This window comes from Nannospalax galili, unplaced genomic scaffold (genome assembly GCF_000622305.1).
Source record: "Nannospalax galili isolate Female #2095 unplaced genomic scaffold, S.galili_v1.0 scaffold548, whole genome shotgun sequence".
NCBI classification, from domain to species: domain Eukaryota; kingdom Metazoa; phylum Chordata; class Mammalia; order Rodentia; family Spalacidae; genus Nannospalax; species Nannospalax galili.
In genome coordinates, this window is record NW_008358999.1 from 613,194 (window position 1) to 623,678 (window position 10,485).

Consider the following 10,485-nt stretch of genomic DNA (forward strand, 5'->3'; position numbering starts at 1 on the left):
ACGACACAGATGCACTCACATACATGCAGGCAATACACTCATACACATAAAATGAAAATAATAAGTAAAATATTTTTTAAAAAGGATCCAACCTTCAACAGATACAGATAGCTTTATTAGCTATGAAGGGCACTCACCCTTCCCTTGGGAATGGAGGTTGGGCATTGGGGTTGGGGAGGGTCCCTATCACCTAACACTTCCACTGTAGTCCTCCAAAGGGCCTTTCCAGAGCCCTCTGCGGTCAGCCATGTTCCCTCCGCAGCAGTTTCCCCGGCCTGACTGTCTGTCTGTCTGTCTGTCTGTCTGTCTTTGACCTCCCCCCCTCGAAATGTTGACTCTGACCAAAAGAAAACTGGGGTTTTTCACTGCTCTTTGTGACCCTGGGCCTGCCCTTCAGAACCCACCCAGGCCTAACAGCAAGATGCAGGTGTCCCACCCCACCCCCACAAACCAGTCCCCAGCCATCTGTCCTGCCCCTAGGCTGGGAGACTGGGTAGGGCCATTATGTGGACCCCTGACATCACAGCAGGGGGCAATGTGATGTCACAGGGCTCCATTGTGGCTATGCAGGGGGAGTGGCCCCCCAGCAGAAACTGACTCTCCCAATTGGCCCAATCCTATTAAACAGGGATCTGGACAAAGGAAGGCGCTTTGTGTTTTAACCATGTCTGAGGAAAGAGTGGGCAGAGATTGTGCATTCCAGAGCCTCCACCTCCCACCTCCCATCCTCCCGGCCCCCCTCCTCCCCTCAGCTGGGCCTCCAGGTCAGGACAAGGCCCAGCTGCCACTGTGATGGGCTGTCTCATGCCTCCAGAGAAAGGGTGACAGAGGCAAGGAATTCCATTTCCAAGCAAGCCAGCGTTCTAGTCACGGCACCCACAAAGCTATCCATATCTGAGGAGGCAGAGCCCACATTCTGCCTGTGGAATGAAGAGGGATGAAGAGGGGAAACTCCGGAGGCCTCCCAGCCCATGACCAAGGAAAGGGGCAGTCAACAGAAACCAGAGAAGGGCCGAAGTCCCTGGTGGGCCTGGGGGAGGCGGTCTTGGGACAGATGGGGGAGGAGGGCTGGGGAGGGAGAGCGGGGGTATATCAGGTATACTACCTAGCACTCGGTAAACACTGATTAGCAACACTGCTGAGTGTTAACCTCAGGAGCCCCAACCCCAGACACAACCACTCTGGAAGGCTCAAACTGTACTGGGAGGAGGGGCCAGTGAGGCTCCGGAGGTTCAAGTCGGGCCCTGTGAACTCTGCCGAATTCTCCCTCCTTTCTCTGAGCCTTAGTTTACCGTTTGTAAAGTGGGACCCCGAGGGTGGTTATAGGACTAGAGGAGGTAGGGTAAGCACTCCTTAACCCACCCCTTAGCTTGTGACAGGTGTTTCCATAGTCTGGGCACCATTACCCCAACCTGCCTCTCTTTGGACTCCTGGCTGGCACCTGTACCCTCTGTGGTAGCTGCCCAGGCCTCAGGAGAGGAGCACAGCTGACGGGGGACACCCAAGTCGGGGCAGGCTGTGGCAGAGGCCTTGGCTCCCCCACCACTGCCATGTGGGCTTCTCTGTCCTTGGCAGAGTGCCTGGCCATGTAAGGAGGCTGGGGGAGGCTCAATTTCAGGCAACAAAGCTCCCTTTCTCCCCAGCTTATGGAATGCCTGGCACTCCCTCCATCTGTGCCTCCATGCCAGGACCTAGACCCTAGGGTTCTCTCCATGGGTTCAGGCTACAGCCGCCACTAGGCAGCCATGGCCCCTTATGGCATAAGATGCCAACCCTTCACAACAGCAGCCCTAGCTCATCTTGACACACACACATCCTTGTCCCCCCCTAAACAGGCTAGCCCTCAGATCAGACCCTCAAGTCCCATCATGAATACTAAGCAATCCGAGGCAAAGGTATCCCCCGCTAGCAAGGCCACAGAGCAAGCTCTGTATGCTCAAAGCCCTGCCCTGCTTCAGCTGTTCTGTGTCTTTGACAAAATAGTTTGGAATTGGTACCAGCTCATGAAATTCCAGTTAGCCCTGATTCTGTCCAAACTTCTCTTTCGGTATTGGGGATGAACCCAGGCTCTCATACATACTAAGCAAGTGTTCTATCACTGAGCAATCTCCCCAGCCCTTTTTTTTTTTTTTTAATTTATCTCATTTATGTATTTACTTGTGTGTGTGTTCACATGCCAACAGCTCACATGTGGAGGTTAGAGGACAATCTTTGGGGGTTGGTTCTCTCCTTCCACCATGTGGGTTCTGGGGATCCAACTCAGGGTATCCAGCTCAGGTCATCAGGCTCAGTAGCAAATACTGATTGTTAGAGGACAATCTTTGGGGGTTGGTTCTCTCCTTCCACCATGTGGGTTCTGGGGATCCAACTCAGGGTATCCAGCTCAGGTCATCAGGCTCAGTAGCAAATACTGATTGTTAGAGGACAATCTTTGGGGGTTGGTTCTCTCCTTCCACCATGTGGGTTCTGGGGATCCAACTCAGGGTATCCAGCTCAGGTCATCAGGCTCAGTAGCAAATACCTTTACCTTCCGAGCCATCTCACAAGTCCCACGGCCATCTTTTTACCTTTTGTTTTAAGACAGTGTCTTATTTTAAGGCAGGCCTTGAACTTTTGATCAACCTGCCTCAACTTTCCAAGTAGCTGAGACTCCAGGCCTGAGCCACTCGTTAGGCCCAGAACACTCATTCTTTTTTCTTTTTCTTTTCTTTATTTTATTTATTTATTTTTTTGGTCTTTTTGGCCCTGGACTGAAGCTTGTTATGTTGGCCTTGAACTCACAGAAATCAGCCTGGCTTTGCCTCCCCAGTGCTGGGATGATTAAAGGAGTGTACTACCATGCCCAGCCTTTATATCTTTGAGAGAACATTGAAAGGCCTTATAGTATATATACTTCATTATGCTATATATACGAACTTGTTAGTAGGCCTTTAAAAAAAATTTACCTTTACTTGCCAGGCCTGGTGGTGCATGACTGAGTTTGAGGGCAGCCTGGTCTACATAATGAGTTCAGACTAGCTGGGCTACATATTGAGACCCTGTCTCAAAAAAAAAAAAAAAAAAAAAAAAAATGAGAACAAAATATGACCGTTTCTTCTAATTTTTAAGTGTTATAGTATACTCACATATGCATTTGTTTACACATATGCATGTATACACTATGGCCAGGAGCCACATATAAGGGAAGAACATGCCTCTTTGCTTCCTTTCTGAGACTGGATGACCTTACTTAATATACATTTTAGGTTCATCAATTTCCCTGCAACTTTTGTGATTTCATTTTTCTTGAGAGCTAATATTCCATTTTATATGTGTACTAGATTTTCATTATTCAGTCATTGAATGATGGGTAACTATCCATTTCCTTGCTATTGTGAACAGAACAGCAATAAACAAGGGGGTGCAGATATCTCCATAGTAAGGTATGGAGTTCTCTGGGTACATGCCCAGGAGTGAGATAGTGTAGTCATTTCGTAGTTTTATTTCTAATTTTTTTATATTTAAGTTTTTTCAAAACTGCTTCCATAATGGTTATAGTAATTTGCCCTCTCACGAGCTGTGAATAAAAGTTCCTCTTTCCCTACATCCTCTACAACATCTATGGTCATATTTCTTGATGACAGCCATATTGACTGGGGTAAGGTGGTCTCTCAAAGTAGTTTTAACTTGCATTTCCCTGATGACTAGGGATGGGGATATTGAATGCTTTTTTTTTTTTCCTTCGGTCTTTTTGAGACAGGGTCTCCCTGTAGCCCCAGCTGGCCTAGAACTCACTATGTAGACCAGGCTGGCCTTGAACTCACAGAGATCCACTTGCCTCTGCCTCCTGAATGCTGGGATTAAAGGCATGAGGCACCACGGCCGGCTATTGAATGCTTTTTAAAATAGTTTATTTTTGTATTTCTTTTTCTGAAAATTGTCTGTTTGATTTGTTGGCCTGTTTGTTGATTGGTGATTTTATTTCCTTGGTATTTGATTTTCACAGTTCTTGATTATTCTGGATATTAGGCCCTTGTCTGACCTGGTAAAGATTTTCTCCCATTCTGTGGGCTGTCTGTGTGCTCTGTTGATCTTTTCCTTTGCTGTGAAGAACACTTTAATTTCATGTAATCCCATTTGTTAATACTAGCTCTGGGGCTACTGATGCTCTGTTCAGAAAGTTCTTGTGCACCCCAATGCCCTGAAGAGTACTTCCTGTGTTTTCATCTAGAAATTTCAGGCTTTCGGGTTTGACATGAGGGCGCTCTGGCTGTAACGTCTGTCACCCCACTGATCAGCAGGGTTAATTCAGTTGATCTGACTTACCAGGCAAGTGTCTCCTTCCTCTGCGTCCCTCCCAAAGCTACATACTCGGTGGAAGAGGATGACCTTTCCTATAGAGGAGGACTGGTCTTTGGTCAGGGGCATCTTGGTAGCTGTGTCCTCTGCTAAAACCTCCAAACAAACTCCTCATTCTTACTTCAGAGGCCCAGGGAGGGCAGGCATTGCTGAAGGGCACAGAGCCTGGCAAGGCAAGGAAGGAACAAGGGATAGGAGTAGGGTGGGTAAAGGCCACCGTGTGCTCTGGGGGCACCGCTAACGGGAGAGGAGAGCCGTCTTCCTGGTGACAGTTGTACTTTTTGTACTGTCTTACACTGAGGCAGCAAAAGGAGAGGCCTTGGGACTGGAGAGATGGCTCAGTAGTTAAGAGCGCTGGCTGCTCTTGCAGAGGACCCAGGTTCGATTTCCAGCACCCACATGGCAGCTAACAATAGTCCATAACTCCAGTTCCAGGGGATCCAATACCTTCTTCTGACTGCTGTGGGTCAGAAAATAAAAATATTTTTTAAAAACAGTGCTTAAAAAAAAAAGGAGAGGCCTTGCAGGGACCCAGTAACCAACAGAGAGTCTAAGCTCCAGCTGAGGGACCCATGGGTAGGAGGGGCTGTGGGAAACGGGTCCCCAGGTCTCCTGGCAGCAGTTGCCCAGTATAGCCTCAGCATAGCCCCAAGCTTTGGCTGGTAGGTTTCAGTAGCAGGCTGGATGCTCAGCCCCAGGCTCTTGCACTGGTCTTGACCCTGGGCTAGATCTGCCCTTCCCACTACAGTCAAGGACAGACTCTGCCCAAACTCCTCAGAAATTTGGGGGTGGGGCAGGTGGGGAAGACACTCAGCTAAGCTGGGACCTGGGGTTCCAGAATCTGCACACTCCCACATCCTTAGACTAGACCACAGGTGTCTGTGGCAGGAGCACAGGATTCCTTCAGATGCTGTGTGATCTTTGGTGTGCAGTTGCCCATCTCTGATTTTCTGGGATGCAGAATGGAGTGTCAGCTTTGGAGCTGAAGCCAAAGAGCCTGCTGAAGCTCTGAGGTTGGGACTTCTGGCGGAGGAGAGGAGGGCGAAGTGGGAGCCAGCCTTCTAGTGGGCTCCTCTCCCTGCCTCCTCCCGGCCTCAGGAATCATCCTAATTACAGCGTCAGCCTCCCCGTGCTTCCTGCCATAAACCCAGGAATCTAAATTAGAAGGCAGAAGGCTGGTCCCCCCTTCCCTCCGACCCCCCAAGTCTGCTGGGAAGCTCTCTTGGACACAGGCCACCAGTGGAGGGCTAACTACAGAGGTGCTCAGGACCCAGACTTGGGGGAGGGGTGGCTTGAAGGAGGACACAGATCTGTGCATCATTGCCCAGTGCCTGCTGTGGGCCAACAATGCTACCAGACTGGCGCCAGGACCCTGATTTGCAGAGCAGGAAACTGAGGCACATGCCAGAGTCTCCCAGGGCAATGATGGCTGTGTTGGTGAGACCCAGGTCTCTAATTCCCAGCCTGGATTTGGTACCTTTGCAGAAGGCAGGGTGATGGGGGCAGGGAGGGAGGATGGGGGGGAGAGGAGACTGGAGACTGCCAGTCCCTTTGGGGAGTGGGAGGATCTTGATGCACAGCCTGGACTCTTCAGTTCCAGGGGGAGGTAGAAGACAAGCTAATGAAGAGGGGTTCAGGGGTTCCCCTGCAGAAACCAGGCAGGGTGTGGGCAGGCTGCACAGTGAGCAAAGGTGACCTCCTCCAATCCCAGCCTGGCTGGCCCCATGTGACATTGTTCACTACTCCCCCAGAACCCGGTGAGGCCCATGGGTGGAGTCAGGGCTCCCTCGGACCCTGCAAGAAACACTGCAGAGATTGTGTGTGTGCATGTGTGTTTGCATATCTGTGCATGTGTGTGCATTTGTATGTGCATGTGTGTATGTATGTCATGTGTGTCCTTGCATGTTTGTGTGAGTTCATGTCTGTGTGTTTTCGTGTGACAGTGTGTGTGTGTGTGTGTGTGTGGTGGGGAAGTGAGGTCATGCGGGCAATTGGAGCTAAGTGTGTCCAAACCACTGGAGCCACTCGGGGAGAGACAGACTCTGGAAGGGAGGGGGGGCTGGGTGAAGGAGGCTGGAGAGAGAGCAGGAGGCTGAGGGAGGGAGAGAGATGGGTTAGAGGGACCCAGCAGGCAGGGAGGAGGATGGGGCACGCTAAGTTCCTGGCGATGGGAGACAAAGGGGAGGCCCCAGACACCCAGAGAGAAGATGGTCTGTGGACATGGTGAGCAGAGAAAGGCCCAGAGAACACAGTGGGGTGAGTGTGAGGAGCTGAAGAGGAGGGGATGTTCAGACTCAGGGGAACTTACTCCTAGTGGGAACCAAAGGGGACCCCCTTCTTGCCACACACACACACACACACACACACACCACACATACCATGGCTGCATTTTATCCTGGTTGGTGGCTCTGAGATGACCCACCCCAGGGGCCTGTTCTGCATGCCAGGGTGAACCTATCTCAGGAATGAGGACTCAGTGGAGAGATGGAGGGAGTTTGGGAGCCCAGGAAGGGATTTCAGATGCATGGGGCTAAAAAGGAAACTGGAGGACCAGTAAGATGGCTCAGTAGGTAAAGTCTTGTGCCACTAAACCTAACAACGTGAGTTCTAGCCCCAGAGCCCACATGGTGGAAGGGGAGAACTGACTCCTGCAAGTTGTCCTCTGACCTACACACACACACACACACACACACACACACACACACACACACCACAAATAAATAAATAATAAAATAAATGTAATAAAAAAATAAAAACAAACACAGCATCTAAAAATTAAATATGGGCTAGAGAGATGTCTCAGTGTTTAAGAGCGTGTACTGCTCTTACACAAGACCCAAGTTTGGTTCCCACGAGCCACCCACTCCACATTAGGTGTGTCACAATTACCTGTAACTCCAGCTCCAGGAGATCTAGTGCCCTCTTCTGGACTCTGAAGGCACTTGCACTCACATGTGCATATACCTGCCCCCTCAACATAGATATAATTTAAAAATTAAACCTTAAAAGAAGTTTCAATAACTAAAGGAAGCTGGCACAGGTCAGGTCTACCCTGTGCAGGGGCCAGGGACCAGTTGTTGCTTCTCACCAGTCACACACACACAACCCCCGCCCCCGGCTCTTTTTTATTTTTCTTTTTTCTTCAAGACAGGGTTTTATGTGGCCCAGGTTAGCCTTGAACTTGCTATATAGCTCAGGTTGACCTTCAACTCCTGATCCTCCTGCCTCTACCTCCCAAGTGCTGAGATTACAGGTGTGCATTGACACCTGGTTTATGTGGTGCTGAGGATCAAACTTAGGGCCTTGTGTGTGCTAAGCCAGCACTCTACAGAGTAAGCCACATCCCCAATTCCAGACCCTCTCTGACCCTCCATTCATCCAGCAACTGGGCTAGGCTCCAAGGCTGCTGGATTATCACCTTCCACGTTTCCCTGGTGGATTTCAATTGTGGGTAATTTTGCCTCCCCACTGGGGGACATTGGGTTTGGGGTAGGGGTGGTGCTGCTGGTGTCTATTGAACAGAGACCAGGATACTGCTAAAACTCCCCTCCATGAGGAATTACCCAGCATTCTCCCCTATCTCCTGTCCCGAGTGGACCACAATAGTTTCTGCCTGAGGACCTCTGCACTTGCTGTCACCTCTGCCTGGAATATTCTTCCCTCCAGGAGCCACAGCTGCCTCCTTCTCATTTCAGGGGAAAATGCTTAAGTGTCACCTCAGAGCAGTGTTCCCTGACACCAGAGGCCTCCTGTACCTTGTTATAATAAATGTTCAGGCATTTGTCCCAGATAAGAAGATTTTACCACCCCACCCCATCCATTTTTTTTTTTTTTTGGTCTTTTTGAGACAGGGTCTCCCTGTAGCCCCAGCTGTCCTGGAATGTACTATGTAGACCAGGCTGGCCTTGAACTCACAGAGATCCACCTGCCTCTGCCTCCCAAGTGCTGGGATTAAAGGCATGTGCCACCACACCTGGCATCCCCCTTTTTTTTTAACTGGTGTGTATGTGGTGTGTGCTTTTGTGTGTGTGTGCATGTGCGTGTGTGTGTGTGTGTGTGTGGGTTGTGTGTGTGTGTGTGTGTGTAGGTCAGGGATTGATACCAAGTGACTTCCTCGATGGCTGTCTACTTTATTCTTTTTTTAAAATTTGTTTTTATTTTATGTAGGGTGTGGTCGTGCACACCTTTAATCCCAGCACTGGGAAGGCAGAGGCAGGTGGATCTATGTGAGTTCGAGGCCAGCCTGTTCTACATAGTAAGTTCTGGGTCAGCTGGGGCTACAGGGAGACCCTGTCTCAAAAAAGACCAAAAAAAATTTTTTTATTTTATGTCTGTGAGTGCTTTGCCTGCTGTGTATGTAAGTGCATCACATGTATGTAATGCCTGAGGAGGCCAGAAGAGGGTGTTGGATCCCTTGGAACTGTGGTTAAGGATGGTTGTTATCTACCACATGGGTACTGGGAAGGGAATCAGGGTCCTCTACCAAAGCAGCCAGTGCTCTTAACTGCTGAGCCATCTCTCCAGCTCTACCTTATTCTTTGAGGCAGGGTCTCTCACTGAACCTGGAGCTCCTCAATTCTGCTAGCCAGCTTCCTCTGGGGATCTCTTGTCTCTACTTCCCGGAGAACTACAATTATTATTTTGATCTTTATTTATAGTTAGTTATGAGCTCTTGTCAGGAATGTGTGAGAGTTGGGACTCATGGTACTCCCAGAAGCACTGAGATACCAACCAAGGGATCACTTAGAACAACCAGAACACTTTGTCTATTAACAAGTGACTCTTGTGCCCATTTCACAGATGAAGAAGCTGAGGTTCAGAGACAGAAAGCAACTTGCCCAAAGTAACAAAGCTAGTTGATATCTGAGTTGGAATTGGAGCCTGGGCAGGCTGACTTCAACATTCACTCCATGAATGGCCATGTGCCTGTCTCTTTATGAGCATGAGTTGAAAGTAGATGTGACTTGGTCACCGGGAAGCAGCAACCTGGGTCCCTGCCCCTCCCTGATGACCCCTTCTCCAGGTCTGGGTATTATTTTGGTTTGACTTTTTTCTTTTTTGAGGCAGGGTGTCACTGTGCAGCCCTGGTTAGCCTTGAACTCACAGAGATCTGCCTGCCTCTGCCTCCCAAGTGCTGGGATTAAAGGTGTGTGCCATCATGCCTAGCCTTAGGTCTGAGGTTGTTCACAAAGTTGTGGCCATAAAGGAATCCCTCTCTACTATATGCCCCGGGAAGCAAGGTCCTCCTTGGCAGATCTTACAATATGGAGGCTGGGGGACCAGGTGTGGACTCCTTGGGTCTTGGTTCCCACATTGGGGCCACAATGGCTGCCCTGAGTCACTGTCAACCTCCCTAGGCACTGAGCTTACCAGTTTGTGGCCTCACGGTCTGTCCTGCAGACTCAGAGCCAACTGACCAGAGCAGGAGGGTCCCTGGAGTCTGGGGAAGGGGTGTGCCTTATTGATACTGCCCAAGGGTGGGGTGGTGAGATGACCTGCTCTGTGCTCCTGTCCCTCCTGACATCTGGGGGGCTCAGCAATGTGTGTGTAGGGTCAGCCAGCCGAGCCCCAGCTCCCATCACTCATCAAGGGTGGTGTGTAGAGCTTGGACTTGGAGGCCCAGGCCCCATGGTTCAGTTAGCATTTTTATTGGTGGCTGTGTGATCTGGGGTAAGTTCCACCACCTCTCTGAGCCTCCAACTTCAAAATGCTAAAAAAGACAAAATGAATAGTGGCTTTGGAGAACTGAGAGAGAGGAGGAGCCTGGGGTCAGTGCTTCATCCACAGAACCTGCTCTAATTTTATTCCCAGGAATACTTTCCCAAGTTCCCTCAGGACACATGAAGAAAGGGCCTCAAACATCTAGAAAATCAGGTTCCGATTGCGCAGGGCAACCCCAGCACCAGCAGGACCCAATGCTGACAGCCTCTTAAAAGGAGTGGTCATGGAGGTACAGGTCCTGGGTTCCAGCTCTGACTTGTGTTGGAGGCAAGTCCTGGTCTCTCTCAGACACCCCCCCCCCCCGAATAATGATCAGTTGGCCTGGTGACCTTAGGATCTGGAATGTGGAGACCCAAGTTTGAATTTGGAGTCTGATTTTCTCCTTGGCCTTAGGCGAGTTACATCTTTGTGTCTCAGTTTCCATCT